Source organism: Bos indicus x Bos taurus, chromosome 22, assembly GCF_003369695.1.
Source record: "Bos indicus x Bos taurus breed Angus x Brahman F1 hybrid chromosome 22, Bos_hybrid_MaternalHap_v2.0, whole genome shotgun sequence".
NCBI lineage: Eukaryota > Metazoa > Chordata > Mammalia > Artiodactyla > Bovidae > Bos > Bos indicus x Bos taurus.
In genome coordinates, this window is record NC_040097.1 from 19,159,596 (window position 1) to 19,176,099 (window position 16,504).

The 16,504-nt window shown below is 47.0% G+C and overlaps 1 protein-coding gene across 8 annotated transcripts in view; it reads right to left on the bottom strand.

The window, feature by feature from the left end:
• Positions 1-1,174: 1,174 nt before the first annotated feature.
• The window catches only part of FHIT (fragile histidine triad), a 1,526,080-nt gene continuing 1,510,750 nt past the window's right edge, over positions 1,175-16,504 (bottom strand). For 7 of the 8 annotated variants that reach the window (XM_027523187.1, XM_027523188.1, XM_027523189.1 and 4 more), the window contains one exon: positions 1,175-1,485. The gene's annotated coding sequence lies outside the window, so the exon portion shown is untranslated. Of the gene's footprint in view, positions 1,486-13,915; positions 13,941-16,504 lie in introns of those variants that run through there. The other variant, XM_027523192.1, reaches the window with a different exon arrangement.

The following is a 16,504-nucleotide window of genomic DNA, read 5'->3' on the forward strand; positions in this document are numbered from 1 at the left end:
TGGGAACCAAAGGCTTCCAGGTCTCAAGAAGTCACTGCCAATGATGAATAATTCAGGCTTTGGCGAGGACGTTCAAGGAGACTGGAAACAAGATGCGTTTCCGTCATGCTCAGTCTGCTGGCTTACACTGTCAGAAACAGTCAAAGCAGTGGGTTGAATGGTAGACGCCTAAAAGCTATGTCCATGCCACACTCCTGGAATCTGTAAATATCACCTGATTTTGAAAAGGAGGCTTTGCAGATGTAATGGAGGTAAGGCTGTTAAGATCTTAAGGGCACCATTCTGGATTATCCGAGTGGGCTCTGAGTCCAATGTCAAGTGTCCTTATAAGAGAGGCACACGGGGAGACACACAGAGAACAGCAGCGGGTGTGAGAGAGAGGTGAGACGAGGGGGAGGCCAAGGAACTCCGAGGCTGCCAGCGGAACCTCTGCAGAGAGACTCCCAGAGCCTCCGGGGGAGCCCAGCCAGGCAGGACTGTGGACATCTGGCCTCCACAACTGGGACGGGGCACACTTCTGCTGTTCTAAGCTGCCTAGTTTGGGGTGAATTTGTCACAGCAGTCACAGGAAACACTCACACCGCATTGGGGATGGCGTCACGGTCAGAGCAGTCCGTAAGCCAAGAGATTCTCAAGGAGGCTTTTTGTGAAGAAGAAAAATCCTGCCTTTGGTTCCTTGTAGCAGTGCTACTGGTATGTTTTATTTTCCTCTATAAACTCTAATCCCCTGTTTTATTAATCTGCCAGAGGAAAGAAAGGGCCTGCTTCTGTCGTCCTTCCTTGAAGAAACTGACTGTCATGGGCAAGGGGCGTGCTTCCTACACCAACACTGAGAACCTTCCCATTCTTTTCCTCGTGTTCCCGCCACTCCAGCGCCCAACCCAAGGAGTCCGATCTGCACATACCATATTGATCAGTGTCCTGAAGCTGATTTTGCCTCCTTAGGCTCTGTCAGCTCTGTCTCTCGGCACCCAAGGTGAGAAGAGAATATAACCAAGGGAAGGGTGTACATTCCTCCTCCTATTATCTTACTTACCTCTGCAGAAACTCTCTAAATCTTCTCTCAGCCTTAGCAGACCTTTGGTTTACAGGAAGCACGGTGGGTCTGAGCGATCAATATGCTCATTTGTGAGGTCCCCAAACGTCAGATTTTTCAGTTAGCCAACACGCAAGATAAATATTTTAACTAGCATTTTTATTTCCCATCCAGGCCAAGGGACAAGTTAGAAAAGTTCTATTCTAAGTACGTATCTGAGCAAGTATGGAAGGGCAAGTGGGTGCTGTGATCTTGAAGGCAGCCTGTCAGTCACGGTGATTGAAACATAACCCCGTTGGCTTCCACAAGCATAATAAAATGCTTTGCAAAAGGCTGTCGAATTGTAGGATGTAATAAAGTTTGCTTAGCTGCATTTCCAAGGCCACAGGGCCCTGAAGCATGAGGCCCGTTTCCTTATGCCTGGGGATTTGTTCCTGTTCCTTCCGTGCCTGGAAATGACAGGACATAAAACCAGACATTTAGTGAGAACAAATAGCATTTTTAAAATCATGGCAATAAACACAAGGTAAGTTTGCTCACTGCCGATCTCTCAGATGGCCATTAACATGCTACTTGAAGCCACATAGATGCAGGTATATGACGGGGTGTGGGCGGACTCCAGCCCTGCTAATGCCATGCTCCCTGGATCCCTGCTCTATGCTTTCTGTCCACAGCCCAGGCCCCAGGGGTCAGCTGCACAGTCTCTTAATTTGTTTTCTGGACACACATCTTACATAGCAAATGAACTAAATTCAGACCTTGAATTAGGTCAGAAGAGACTCCCAAGCAGAGCCTTTATCATAGTACCCAGGAAGCTTGTTAAAAACACGGATTTCCCCAGTCTGTCCACATTCTGAATTAGCAGGTGTGGAGAGAAGGCCAAGAATCTGTGCTTGTTAACAAGTTTTCCATATGAGTCCAAGGCACCTGCCCCCAGACTGGGGAATTCTTGAGCTCGTACGTCTGTAGTGTGTGGAATCAGCTTTGCTGCAAGGTGAGCTACCTGAAGGATTTAGGCTGGGCCTCATGCAAATGAGTAATACTTATAAAGAAGGAAAGTTGGAGGAAGCCCTCTCATCTTATTCCTAGGTCACAGAAATGCATTTCACAGCTCTGACACCCTCTTCACCCTGGAGGAGAACTTGTTGGAGCCTCGGCTCCTGGGCCTTAGTTACTGCGATTAGTTACATGGTTATTACATGGAAGGACTGATGTTGAAGCTGAAACTCCAATACTTTGGCCACCTGATGCGAAGAGCTGACTCATTTGAAAAGACCCTGATGCTGGGAAAGATTGAGGGCAGGAGGAGAAGGGGACGACAGAGGATGAGATGGTTGGATGGTATCACCGACTCAATGGACATGAGTTTGAGGGAACTCTGGGAGTTGGTGATGGACCGGGAGGCCTGGCGTGCTGCGATTCATGGGGTCGCAAAGAGTCAGATACGACTGAGCGACTGAAATCAACATGGGTGTGGTCAGGAGTCAGACTAGCTGGGACTGCTTGCTTGAAGGAATTGGAAAGGGCAGACCATTCCAGGAAACAGAAATTTAAGTAAGAAGGGAAGAAAGAGGAGAATTCTACAGCCTAGATTCCATAGTTTCAGGGAAGCTGAAAGAAAGGGGCTCTTAGGACATGTTGGGGCAGCTACCACAGATGTGATAGATGAAGAGATTTTGAGAAACATTTTTCAGAAGTGCAAAGAGACATCCCCTTGGGGTTTTCCAGAGACCTGAGTGAAGATTTACATAGCTTTTCATTTCCTGTTTGCTACTTATGGCTTTGAGTACAACACGTGGGAGGCCTACGTGCAAAGCCCTGCTGCCGGCCAACTCCAGCGTGTACTTCAAGGATATGCTCAATACAGGCCCATTCAACCCACCGGAAATGACACACCAGCACCCACTTCAGCCTCATGGAGTGAGTTGTTAGTGGGTCCAGCGCTATACATTTTCTGCAAGTTCGTGAGAGAGGCAGAAAGCAAAGGGCAGGCAGGGCCTTCCTTTGGAATTACATCGGCTCCCTTCTGGGATCCAGAACACAGCAGCACAGTCACTTCCGCTTCAGCCTTCATGTTTTAGCTCAGGGTACACTCACCGCCTCCCCAGGTCCCGATGTCTGTGAGTGAGGCGGGTATTGCACTCTTCCCGACCCCGCAGAAGGGGGCCTGTCTCCCTGTCATCTGACACTTGGATCCTCCCCAGTGGTTCCCAGCACCGCCCATCTCGCCGGGACACATGGGTCATCTCCTAGTCATTCATCATCACCCTGGTCTTTGAACAATTACTGACTTAGAGTCAGAGGCACCTGTGCAGGCCTGGAAATGGATGTACCCTTTCTCTTCCTCCGCCTCGCCTGTCCAGGGAAAATTTATGTCCTAGAAGTTTCCCTCGGTTTTATTTTTGGTCTCTGGAACAGCGCGGCCCCGGGTTATTTCCTTCGCCCGCCCTTCCCAGCGCCAGCCCTGGGACTGCTGCCCCTCCCTTGGATGCGCGTGTCCCTTCCCGAGCAGGCTTCCTGTCCGTGCACTTCCGACGCCTCCTGCACGTATCCTGTTCACAAACGTGGCACTCACACAGTCCGCCTGGCCGCTGAGGCTCTGTCTTCAGCAGCTCCTTGTCTCCTACTCGTCTGGAAGCTCGTGGGGCACAGGGTCCACTTCTCATGCCAGAGACAGCGAGTGAACAGGCTGAACTTTGAGACGTGGGGCGTGTCATTTCCTGGCTGTGTGTCTCCAGGCGGCATGACGCGTGCGTGGTGGGGTGATGGGGAGGAATGAGGGGGAACACACACAGGGGCTCAGCGGCGTGCTGGCACGTCGGATGGGCCCGCCGCTGTGAGCCTCGGTCGTCCTCACCGCTGTGCATGCTCTGGATGGAGCTGCCGGTCAGGGCCACCAGGCAGCAGGGACCCAGGAAACGCCAAAGCAAGTGGAAGTCAGCGCTCAGATACACAGGGAGAGGCAGCCTCATTGTCGAAGAGGGTGCGTGCGGGCGACGTACTCGCCCCGCACCATCCTCTGGTCGGACCTCACACATCAGCACCCTGTGTGTCTCCACTTCCCTTTTGATCTCACCTTTAGACGGTGGTGTTTTCCGTGTTTATATGGGCATATCAACAAAGGTGTATACTGAAGCGTGAGGGAGGTTCTCAGGAGGGTGCAGATATGAATAATGAGATCCTCAGAGTGCTCCCGGCTCCTTTGGGGAACCACCTCACCCGGGGGGGAGGCAAGACAGGAGGTCATCAGGTGCCAGGTGAGCAGTCCAGAAAACGGGGGCTTCTGGAGTTCCGAGAACAGGAGCCCAGAATGTCTGAAGTTTGACTGATCTCCCCGCTGAACATGTGCCTTTCAAATATTTCTGCCTTCCTAAGAAGCACAGGGCAGATGAGCTGAGAATATCCCCTCCCCCACGAGGAGGAGGAAGCGGTGACATCACCAAGGTCAGAGCAGGGCTTGGTTTTGCAAAGCAGGGAGTGACAGCAGAAGGGAGGCCCCGTGGCCCTGGCTGGTAGAAGAGATCTTTGGGGAGGGGACCTTTGGATTAGGAAGGGAAGTAAACTAGTCTGATGGAGAAAATTTAAATAAGTTTATATATATATAATTTTATTTATTTATTTATTTTTGGCTTTGCTGGGTCTTCGTTGCTGCAAGGGTTTTTCTTTACTTGTGGTGTGTGGGCTTCTCGTTGCTGTGGCTTCTCTTGCTGTGAAGCACAGGCTTTAGAACACAGGCTCAGTAGCTGTGGTGCATGGGCTTAGTTGCTATATGGTGTGTGAGATCTTCCCAGATAAGGGATTGAAGCCAAGTCTCCTGCGTTGGCAGGTGGATTCTTCACCACCGAGCCACCAGGGAAGCCCTCAGTTAGGTTTTGAGTTAAGACCTGCTGTGGGCTCTTCACCCATCTCTCCCTGAAAGCTTCAGGAGAGTCTCTAGAATCCATCTGCAGTTTGTTGTCGTGATTGGGTGAGTGCAGGGGGTCAAGGGATCCCAGCTGGGGTCTGAATGAATCACTCCTGACTTCCCCTTAATATGTGGGAGTCACCAGGCTCCATAAAATCTCTCCCCCCCCCAAAAAAAAGGGGGCAGAATCCTTTGTTTTAAACAGATCCAACCTCTGTGTGTGTGTGTGTGCAAGTCAACCTCGTCTTACTGTGTCAGTAAAGGAGGCTCCTCCCTCTTGACCCCATCCCTCCTGCATCCTAGAGGGCCAAGGGAGACGGGCCTTCTGCTTTGAAACTAAGAGAACAGATCACTATCTCTCTTTCTAAAGAGGAACCTGGATGGGAGCTGCCCCCAGGTGACCTAACTGGTTGTCTTTGTTCGCTGTTCAGTCACTGAGTTGTGTCCTACTCTTTGTGACCCCATGAACTGCAGCAAGGCAGGCCTCCCTGTCCTTCACCATCTCCTGGAGTTTGCTCAAACTCATGTGCATTGAATTGGTGATGCCATCCAACCATCTCGTCCTCTGTCGTCCCCTTCTCCTGCCTTCAGTCTTTCCCAGCATCAGGGTCTTTTCCAGTGAGTTGGCTCTTCACGTCAGGTGGCCAAAGTATTGAACCTTCAGCTTCAGTCCTTCCAATGAATATTCAGGGTTGATCTCCTTTAGGATTGACCAGTTTGATCTCTGTGCTATCCAAGGGACTCTCAAGAGTCTTCTCCAGCACCACAGTTTGAAACCATCAATTCTTCGGCGCTCAGCCTTCTTTATGGTCCAACCCTTACATCCATACATGACTACTGGAAAAACCGTGGTGATTTAGGTTTAGTTGCTAAGTCATGTCCTACTCTTTCGATCCCATGGACTGTAGCCTGCCAGGCTCCTTTGTCCATGGGATTCTGCAGGCGAGAATACTGGAGTGGGTTGCCATTTCAGCTTTGACTATATGGACCTTTTTAGGCAAGATGATGTCTCTGGTTTTTTTTTTTTTTTTTAATTAGAGGCTAATTACTTTACAATAATATGTGGTGTAAGTTTGTCATAGCTTTTCTTCCAAGGAGCAAGAGCCTTTTAATTTCGTTCTAACTGGGTAGAGTGTGAAGGGAACACTTGGGACCATAAACATGCAATCCGCTGTCATCTTTCTTTAGGATACTGTTTCTATCCTGTGCTGCTCTGTGGGAATGCCCTGGGGAGGTCTAAACACAGCCAGGCCTGCCCTCCACCCTCAGAGACTCTGATCTAACTATCTAGAGTGTGGCCTAGTTCTCTGGCAGGGAATTACTGGGCATGAAGCCTTCAGGCCAGTTCCAAAGTGTGCTCCCAATAGAATGCTCTGAAAGCCCCAAAGCCATGTAGGTACTGGAGACAGGTTTCAGGAGGCGTCCGTGGCAAATACTCAGCCTCTACTCTGGTTGTCTGTCCTCTGCTTTCTTAGCAGAGCCACATGTGCAGGGCAAGTATTGTCCATCAAAAGTAATGCCTCTTGCCTCAAAGAGTGAATGAACGAACTCATTTTCCTTCCTTCCCAAAGCTGATGCAGAAATGGTTTTAAAACAAAGACAAATATTGTATATTAACACGTGTGTGGAATCTAGAAAAATAGTCCTGATGAGCCTAATTGCAGGGCAGCAGTGGAGAGACAGACATGGAGGACAGACTTGCAGACACAGTGGGGAAGGAGAGGCTGGGACGAGTGGAGAGAGCAGCGTGGAAGCGTTCTTTATCCTGTGTAACACAGATCGCCAGTGGGAATGCTGCTCTGTGACACAGGGAGCTCAACCCGGAGCTCTGTGACTCCCTAGAGGGGTGGGATGGGGTGGGAAATGGGAAGGAGGTTTAAGAGGCAGGGGACATATATACCTGTGGCGGATTCATGTTGATGTATGGCAGAAACCAGCACAATATTGTAAAGCAAATATCTTACAATAAAAACAACAACAACAAAATAACTACACTCACGCACAAAACAAAGCCATGAGACACTAACATAAAATTCCTCTGTGACAGTTCTCTGTTATAAAAGTAGCTCTTGGTTTGTAGCAGGCCTGTGTCAGGGCAGACAGGCATGGACAGTCATCCCACTCACACTGAAAACAAGGTGAGCAACTTTCTAAGAGAAGGCACCCCGACCCCTGCCTCTCAGATTTTTTCTTAATAAACTTGGTCTGAGAAATTGGACCACAAGAGCCGCTGGTGGCACTCTCTTACAGCGTGTAGGTAAAGAAGCTGGGGGAGAAGGGACAAGGATCAGAGAGCAGCTCTGATTAGTAACCGAGGTGATGCAATTGTCCTTCTGCCTGGAGGCAGGAAGGGGTTACTCCACCCAAGTGCAGGCGCCGGAAACCCAGAGATGTGGGGACGGACTCGAGAGAGCAGGGTGATTCCAGCACGTTTTCTCACTCAAAATTGTCCCTCTGTGGATTAATAACAGCTTCCAACTACTAGAGGGTGTTAATTAACTTCCCTTTAAACAAGGTGCGGGGAGGTCTGTTTCCCAGTCCTGTGTGTTTGTCATCTCGAAGCGGGTACAGAAAGCAGCCCGGGCACCATGTGGCCAGCCCCCTCAGGAGGGGAGGCGCAGACCTCTCTGCCCTGCAGCGAGGCCAGGCCCATCCCCAGGCTGAGTGGCCACAGGCTCAGCATTGTCACTTTGCTCTCTGAAGGGATAAGTCAAACGCCAAGGACAGTGAATATGCAAGAAACACGATGCCAGCGCTTGTGGCTGTGAGTGACTGTGCAGCCCCGCACGGCTGGTCACCACTTTGATCCCATCCTGTCCTGGCAAATGTGACCAAACCCACTTCCAGGCTTGGTGAACCCAGCCCTAGGCAACGCTTGCTGCTCTCTGGGCAGGTTCTCATGTCCCGCTTGAAGGTAGTAAGGCTTTTCTCTCCCTTCTTTGGTCCATTGACATCACCTCCTTGTATCTGTGCCTTGAAAAGGCTCTCCCTAAAAGGCTTTCTCATCCAGACAGAGTTTATGAAGAACCGGCTTCTTTATTTGTCTCTAAATCTGCAGCTTGATATTACCTTTCCCCAAGACTCAAGTCGAAATGAAAAAGGATTACTTTATATTTACTTCCATCTTTCATGAAAGAAACTAATTTTGAGAAAGAAAGTCCCTACAATGTGAAACACATTCCCTCCCTTGAAACCCTCTGAGGGGCAGAGGCGAGGCTAGGAGGCCTGCGTGCTGTTTCATTTACTCTGTCTGGCAGGGACTGCTTCTTATCGTGCTTTTGAGGGTCACCTTCCTTCAGCACTCTCCTCCACTCTAGTTGTGCGTTCCCGTTAGAAGAGAATTTTCCAGCCGAGCATGGAGCAGGACACCTTGGGTAATGAATGGCTCTGAGGGTTTGCTGAGTGTGTTATTTAATTAGTGGCACTTGCGTCTGGAGTGTCTACGACTCCATAGTTGAATAAAAGGTGTATTTGCTGAGGGATTACAGACAAACACTCAAGAATTGTCACAGTGAGACTCTGTCGGGGTTCAGCACATTTAACAGACTAATGGGGTTATTATTATTTTTTTTCCTTTCCACCCTTTAAAAGGTACTGAGGTTGACAGAACTCTGTTGCCTTTGCCTTGTGTGTGAGCTGAGATTACAATCCAGAAAAAGAAAAAAAAAAAATCCTTAGGCGAATGGATAAAAGTCTATAACCTGAAGCAGAGCCTCTCACCAAAAACAGAGATGATGTGTTTAATGTTGTATTGCTGAGAAACTGATGGTCAAATAGGTTATGGTTTACCTGTTACTCACAAAGAACTGCATTGCTTGCAAGCTGTGTATGGCACCCAAAGAGCAAGGGTTCAAACCCCTTGAAGAAGACACCACTGCAGGGTGTAGGGAACAGAGGCCGTTGCCCACTACCCCGCGCCTCCTGAGGATCTAGTGCTCAGAGCAGAATGCAGACGATGAAACGACAAAGATGACGCGGCCCAGACAGGGTGCCGGCCGCCCGCACGGGCGCATCTGTGTGGCTCCACCACTGTGTATGTTCAGACGGACTGTAAGTACAGAGGGTCGGCTTGTAATCCTGTGCGTCACTGTGTGCACCCGGGCAGCTGAGAGCCGATCTCCAGGCCACGGTCTCTTCCTTTGTAAAACAACAGGTTGAATTATATGTTCTTTAAAGTCCCTTCCAGCCCAAAAATGTAGTCTCTGATTTTTCTCAGTAGAGAGATGGAAGCTTTCTGCGCCTCTGATAGAGCTGATCACTCACTTTGGGGATTTAAGGGCCATTTAGTCCAGGACAAGACCCCCTGAGGGTGGGAGGGTATATGCAGGGCCCCCTACACGAGGGCTAGAAGGCTCAGCTCTACTCCAGAGCTCAGCGGGATGGTCCAGGGGACGAGGCCTCGGCCTGGGGCGTGTCTCCCCGACTCTGTCCCTCCCACTGCAGACCTCCCCACCCTGGCAGACAGTGGGGACAGAGGCTCAGGAGGCTCAACTGGAGTGAGGTGAGGGGCCCCAAGGCTGCTCTTTCCTAGGTGGGAGGGAAACCCATCCATCCAGGGTGTCAGTTGGCCAGCTGCTGTGCTCAGGGGTATGCAGGCCTACGTGTGGAAAACTCCTTTAATCTTCCCATAAGTCCCGTGGGGTGGATATCAGAGCCCCAGTTTACAGCTGGAACGAGGTCACACAGTAAGTGGGACTGGACCCAGACCCGCCTAACTGCAGAGATCAGCCCCTTCTCAACACTGCAGTGTCCAACGTGGTGGCAGCCAGCAGGCACACGTGGGTAGCAAGCCCTGACAGACGTGGCTTGTCTGAATGGAGGCTGGGGAAACAGATATCTACTGGCCTTCAGAGACTGACTCTAAACAAAGAACATAAAACACCACATTTTTTTTATGCTTATGTAATTTTTATATTATGATTTTTTATATTATTAAGATAGTGAAATGAGAATATTTGGATATATGGGGTAAATGTATTAACACTAATTTGTCCTTAATTTCGGAGAAGGAAATGGCACCCCACTCCAGTATTCTTGCCTGGAGAATCCTGTGGATGGAGGAGCCTGGTGGGCTGCTGTCCATAGGGTCGCACAGAATTGGACATGACTGAAGCGACTTAGCATGTGTGCATGCACTGGAGAAGGAAATGGCAACCCACTCCAGTGTTCTTCCCTGGAGAATCCCAGGGACGGGGGAGCCTGGTGGGCTGCCGTCTATGGGGTCGCACAGAGTTGGACACGACTGAAGCAACTTAGCAGCAGCAGCAGCAGCAGCAGTCCTTAATCTGGCTTTTGGAAAATGTCAAAGGACATGTGTAGCTCACATTCTCATCCTGTTGGTCAGCATGGCTCTGAGACAGCAGCCCAGGGCCCAGGCTCTGGAAACACAGGGAAGCTGGTCAGGGGGCAAGGGGAGCCCTGGGAATGTCTACAGAGTTGATTTAGTATTTAAGCAGCTGTGCTAACTCAAGTTGGGCCTCTGACTTATTAGATGTGTTATCTTTATCAAATTGCCTATCTGGGCCTCACTTCCATCATCTACAAAACAGGAAAACAGCATCTATGTCACAGAATTGTTCTAAGGACTGAAGATCATACAGGTGACGCACTTAGCATAGTACCTGGTCCAGAGAAAGGTCTAGACGCTACAGAACTATAGTCGCTCATGCATTCACTCAGTGTTTCTGAGCACCCATGAGACGCTAGGGGCTGTTCTAAGTGCCAAAGACAATGGCCCTGTCCTCAGACACTTGCTTGCTAGTGGAAGATACAGACAAACCAATGAGTCTATAATATGATGACAGGTGACGCTGAGCACTGTGAAGAAAAATGAGGCAAGTTTAAAGAGGAAATGGGGCTCTGCTTGAGATTGGGCACTTGAGGAAGGCCTTTCTGAGTGGGTGGATGTTTGAGTTGAATACTGAATGGAAGAAGGAAAGAAAAGAATTCCAGGCATGGGGGCCAAAAAATGCCAGGGCCCTGAGGTGGGAGCTTCTGTGATAGAACCTCGTAGGAGCAAGGAAGCAGGAAAGCTGGAAGCAAGAGTATGGGGGAGAGTTGGGCCCATGAGGCTGGATTTTATCCTAAGTCACTGGCTATGGCCTATACGACCCACTGTGATTAGGCCTGGCTGGCTGGCTTTACAAAGTATGGGGAAGGAACGTGACCTGATGGCCCATTAAAAGGATTGCAATCTTAACAGATTTACTATTTTAATATGTTCGTTCTTTTTTTATGACCTTGGGTGAGTTTGAGGGTATGTTGCTGTAATTTTAGTTGCTAAGTCATGTCTGATTCTTTTGTGTCCCCATGGACTACCATCCACCAAGCTCCGCTGTCCATGGGATTTCCCAGGCAAGAATACTGGAGTGAGTTGCCATTTCCTTCTCCAGGGGATCTTCCTGGCTCAGGCTACATTGGCAGGTGGATTCTTTATCGCTGAGCCACCATGGGAACCCTGATTGAGGGTATAGATGTGCATTTTAAGAGTCACAGTCAACAGTTAAAATAGTCTGTATAAAGAAGGTATATTTTTAACTGCAGTATCATGAAACCTCATCCATAATGAGAGAAGTTCTTAGGCTTTACTGAAAATAATTTTCTGTTAAACTCTTACACTACTTTTCATTTCCATTAAGTATTATTCTTTTGAAAGATTAAAGAAATAAAAATTAACCACAAACAATATCTTCAAACTTAAAGGAAAAAAAAAAAACCCAATGAACTGCCCCAATAGATAAGAGACCCTTAAAAAGAGAGTAATAAAGCAAGTTCTTGATAGGGGTGTCACAGATAAATGCTGATGCACTTCATTGCACATATTCCTTGTTCAAATTGATAACTCTGGAATTTGCAGGAGTCACAGAGAGATAAGAGAGGGGGCAGAGTTCTGAGAGGAGCCCTGAGCGGCCCAGACTGGCATTCTGCCTGGTAGAATGCTCCCCTTTCCCATAGCTCTCCGTGACTCTGGCTTATCATTTCTAATTAAAAAAATGACTCTTGCAATATCATGGGCTTTCATTTCTCCAAAACAATACCACCCCATCAGCTTGCAGCTCAGAATGTCCACAGTTCTGTACTACTTTTTTTGGAGCCTCACTGGAATATGGTATGGAGCACTAGCAGAGGAAATTTGCTAAGAACATCTAATTACATTCTAAGTCATTTTTTTGCCTGTCTTAAAGGAATGAAAATGATCTGCCGGTTTTTATAGCCCTTCTTGACCTAAAGATATCTGCTGGCGGAAAGAGAATCCTCAATTGGGCTCTTTTAATGCTTTAATTATTACGTGATCTATCATCTTATGCACTGACTTGCACACTTGGAAAAATCTCTTAAAGATGCATTAAAATTGATTGGCTAATCCTACACCATGGGGGTGGCTCTCGGAGGGCATGTAATTGTCTGTGGGCATGGGAGGTGAGACAGGATTGACACCAAGTCAACTACATCACAATGGGATAAGGGAGGGAAATGGATTTGACCCCAGGTAGGGTTGACACTGCACTGCCGACTTGCTCAGAATACAGTCACATGCATTCTCAGTTGCTGTGAGAATTCCTCTCCTCGGTTTATCTTTTGTCTCCCTTTCCTCTGGAGGCTTCTCCTGCATTGCTTTTCCAAATGAGGAGCAAGATGACTGCCAGAAGCCTGAAGTCTAGTCCATATCACCCCTGAGTCCACACACCACATGGCGGAGAAGCTGCCTTGGCTAACTGGTTGACACAACACCTACAGCTGTGCTTTCTGGATGAGACTGGCAGTTACCAAGTCCCATGTCTGCTACACCTGTCCTATTTTCTGCTTGACTCTCTCAACACTTGTATAAATGTTTTGAAATCCAAGGGCTAATTGCAGACCCTTGGTGAAAACCCCCTATCTCTAAAGAAAACTCGAAACTGAAGGTCTTGAATGGAGCCCTTGGGAGTCCTCACTGATCCCAAGAATATAGCATGTTGTGCATTATGGTCCAGGGTTGAGTAACTGTGACCCACTCCTCTTCATCAAATGCAGTTGTACCTTCCAGGCAAATATTCAGTCCATAATTGTTGTCCTAAGGGGACCAGGGCAGCACTGTCTCTTTAGCAGGGGGGTTGTGATAAGTGGATAAAGTAACCTACACAAAGCCCCCAGCACAGAAATCACCGAATACTGGTACTTTTCCTGAAGTTCCAGGAAAAGTAGGTTCCAGGTGGTTTCCTGAACCACCAATTTTAGTGTAAAGGTAAGTGTGGGCTCCAGGGTCAGACAGTCTGGGTGGCCCTAACTCTCCATGTATAATCTGGGAGTCCTGGGAAAAGTCCCAGAGCAATCTTAAGCTTCAGTTTCTACATCTGAACACTGGGACGATACTAGACGATGGCTGTGGGATTTCACTGAGATAAAACCCGTGAAGTGCTTCGTATAACTTGCCCATAATGAGATCGCCATAAGTGGTATCATCAAGGATCATGAAAAATGAAGCAGCGTCAGTGCTGGTTTTTCCTGCTCAGCTCCTGAAATGATGATCTTCTAGGCCAGTGTGGTCCCTTCAAGTCTGGGAGGGTGGCCGAGAGGAGAATGGACTCAGATGCAGTAATGTAACTGAATGTAGGGTCTGGCTGCTCGCTGCTCAAAAGCCAATAAAGAGGCCAGGCTGGTGGAAAGGAAAGTTTGCTTTATTTTGGAGGCTGGCAACCTGGGGGCGGGCTCCTATCCAAAGGCTGACTCCCCGCCCCCTGCAACCCTCAATGACGAGCAGTGGACAACAGCTTTTATAGACAGAGGGAGGGGGCTACATGCAGAAACAGCACAGTTAGCTCTGGCAGTCGTGTTGACGTTGGTCATGGGTGGTCTGATCAGTGTCATCTCGATTGTCTTAAGCACAGTTAATCTTCAGTTTCAGGGTCAGTTTGTTTCCATTTCCTTGAGGCCAGTTCTTGGAACTGTGGCAGCTTATGTCATGGCTACAGTCCGGTCATCATGTAGTTAACTTCTTCCCCCTGGTGGGGGTTTCAATATCTGTAAGACAGCTCACAGAATTTTATCTATAGCACTGGAGGAACTAAAGGCTCCTGACTGTTTACAGACTAAACTATTATTGTTTTGACCTGTTTGACTGTTTTCCTTTGTTTCGGTATTTTCTCATTTCTCTGATTAAACTTATTCTTTGGCTAAAGTTTTCATCACAGACAAAAGGCAGGCTGAGGATATGGGGTTGAGGGGGGCGGGGTGGAGCATATAACCCTGCTCTGTTTCAGGAGCAAAGTGTCTGTGAAGATTATATGCGACAACTGTTCTTTTCTGTTTAAACTTATTCTGGAATAGCTGAATATCCAGCCAGCAGTTAGACCATACATTAGAGTCAATCTCTTCCTGCCTTTTCTCCTTAACTCAAAATTTTTCATGTATCTGATTTATATATAGCCCTTTTTTTACCGTTGAAATATGGGCTTCCCTGGTGACTCAGATGGTAAAGAATCCACCTGCAATGCAGGAGACTCGGGTTCAATCCCTGAGTTGGGAAGATCCCTGGAGAAGGGAATGGCAATCCACTCCAGTATCCTTGTCTGGAGAAGCCCATGGACAGAGGAGCCTGGTGGGCTGTAGTCCATGGGGTCCCAAAGAGTTGGACATGACTTAACGACTAACGATAACTGTGAAATATAACATATGCAGAAAAGTGTTTATACACACACACACACACACACATATATATACTATATATACTTATATATATATATATATATAGCTTATAGAATTAATATAAAGCAAATGTGTTTTGCCACCACTGTGACAAGGAATAGAACACTGCCAGCCCTTCTACCCTCCCAGCCCACACTCCTCTTCTGAATCACAGGCTCCTTCTTGCCTCCTCCACAAAGATAACCACTGGGCTGATTTTTATGGTGATGGAGTCTTAGCTTTCCTTTGTAATTTTACTCCCTAAATGAATGTATCTCTAAACACTATAATTCAGTTTTGCCTGTTTGTGAACTTGATTTGAACACAGTCACGCAGTATGTCTTCTTTTGTGTTTCTGTTCTACATTCTTGCAGACACTTGATATTGTCAGTCATTTAACATTTTGGCTATTGTGGGTATACAGTGGTATTTCATTGTGTTTAAACTATGTTTCCCTGATGACTAAAGATAATTGGCCAGTCCAAAACCAATTTTCTACAAAGTGCATATTCAAATGGTTTTGTAGTTTCTACTGGGCTGTTGACTTTCTCTAAGTGGCTTATACATTTTTTTCTTTTTCTTAAAAAATACTGTCTTGTAGATACTGGCCCTTCATTGTTCATAATGTGGCAAACACCTTCTCCCACTCTGTATCTTGCATTTTTCATTCTTACTCTCTCTTAATGGTATTTTTCATAAACAAAATTAATTTGAATGTAGTCTAGTTTATCCATCTTTTTTATAATAATGCTTTTGTATCATATTTAAAAAGTCTTTCCCTATAGCATGACCATGACAATATTTTCCTATATTCCCTTCTAAAGCTGCACTTCAGACTTTGAACTATAATTCACCTGGAATTGACTTTTGCAAATGGTGTGAGGTGGGATATAGTTTCATGGGTTTTCTACATGGATATCCAATTTTTCCAGAATGATTTATTGGAAAGATTTTCCTTTCCCCATAGTTCTTGGGTGTCAGTTTTATCTTATATCAAGCATTCACATATGCCTGGATCTGTTTCTGGGCTTTCTGTCTTGTTTCATCAGTCTGTCTATCCTTTTTCCAACATCATGCTGTCTTAGCTTTTGTAGCCCTATAACAAGTCAGTATCCTTTAGAGTAAGCCCTCCTGTGCTTCTGTCTTTTTTTTTTTTTTTTAATAGTCTCAGGCTACATTTCCATAAGCATTTTAGAATTAACTTTTAAATCTTTACAAAAAAAGAAAAAAAAAAAAAGAAACCCATTACCACCAACAAAAATTACAGGAATTTTGATGTGAGTAGCACTGAATTTATAGGTAAATCTGAGAAGACTTGAGTCTTTATAAAATTGAGTCACTCTTATCTCCATTTATTTAATTCCTCAGTAATGGTTCTTAGTAACATTTTACGGTTTTCTACCTAGAAACTTCCATAAATTTTCTTATTTTTTGGTATTTGGTTTCTGAGGTTAATCTAAGCCAACTTTAATCTTTTTCGTTTTCTGTGTGGCTGTTATGGATTGTGTCCTTCCAAAATTCACAGGTTGAAGCTCTAACTCCCAATGTAATAGGACACAGGGCCTTTAGGAGGTGATGGGGTGTGGATGAGGTAGAGGCCCCATGATGGGCTTTGTGTACTTCTCTTCCTCACATGAGGACACAGTCAGCAGGTGGCCGGCTGCAGACCAGGAGGAGGGCTCTTGCCAGAACCCAGATGGATTGGCACCCTTATCTTAGACTTCCAGCCTCTAGCACTGTGAGGAATAATTATCTTTCATTTAAGCTACCCAGTCTACGGCATTTTGTCATGGCAGGCTGAGCTACAACAGTAGCTGAGAAATTCAGAACTTAATAGTCAGAGGCCTGGCTAAGCTTTCTGGTTAATTTTAATCATCTCTCAGTACATTCTTTGGAACGTT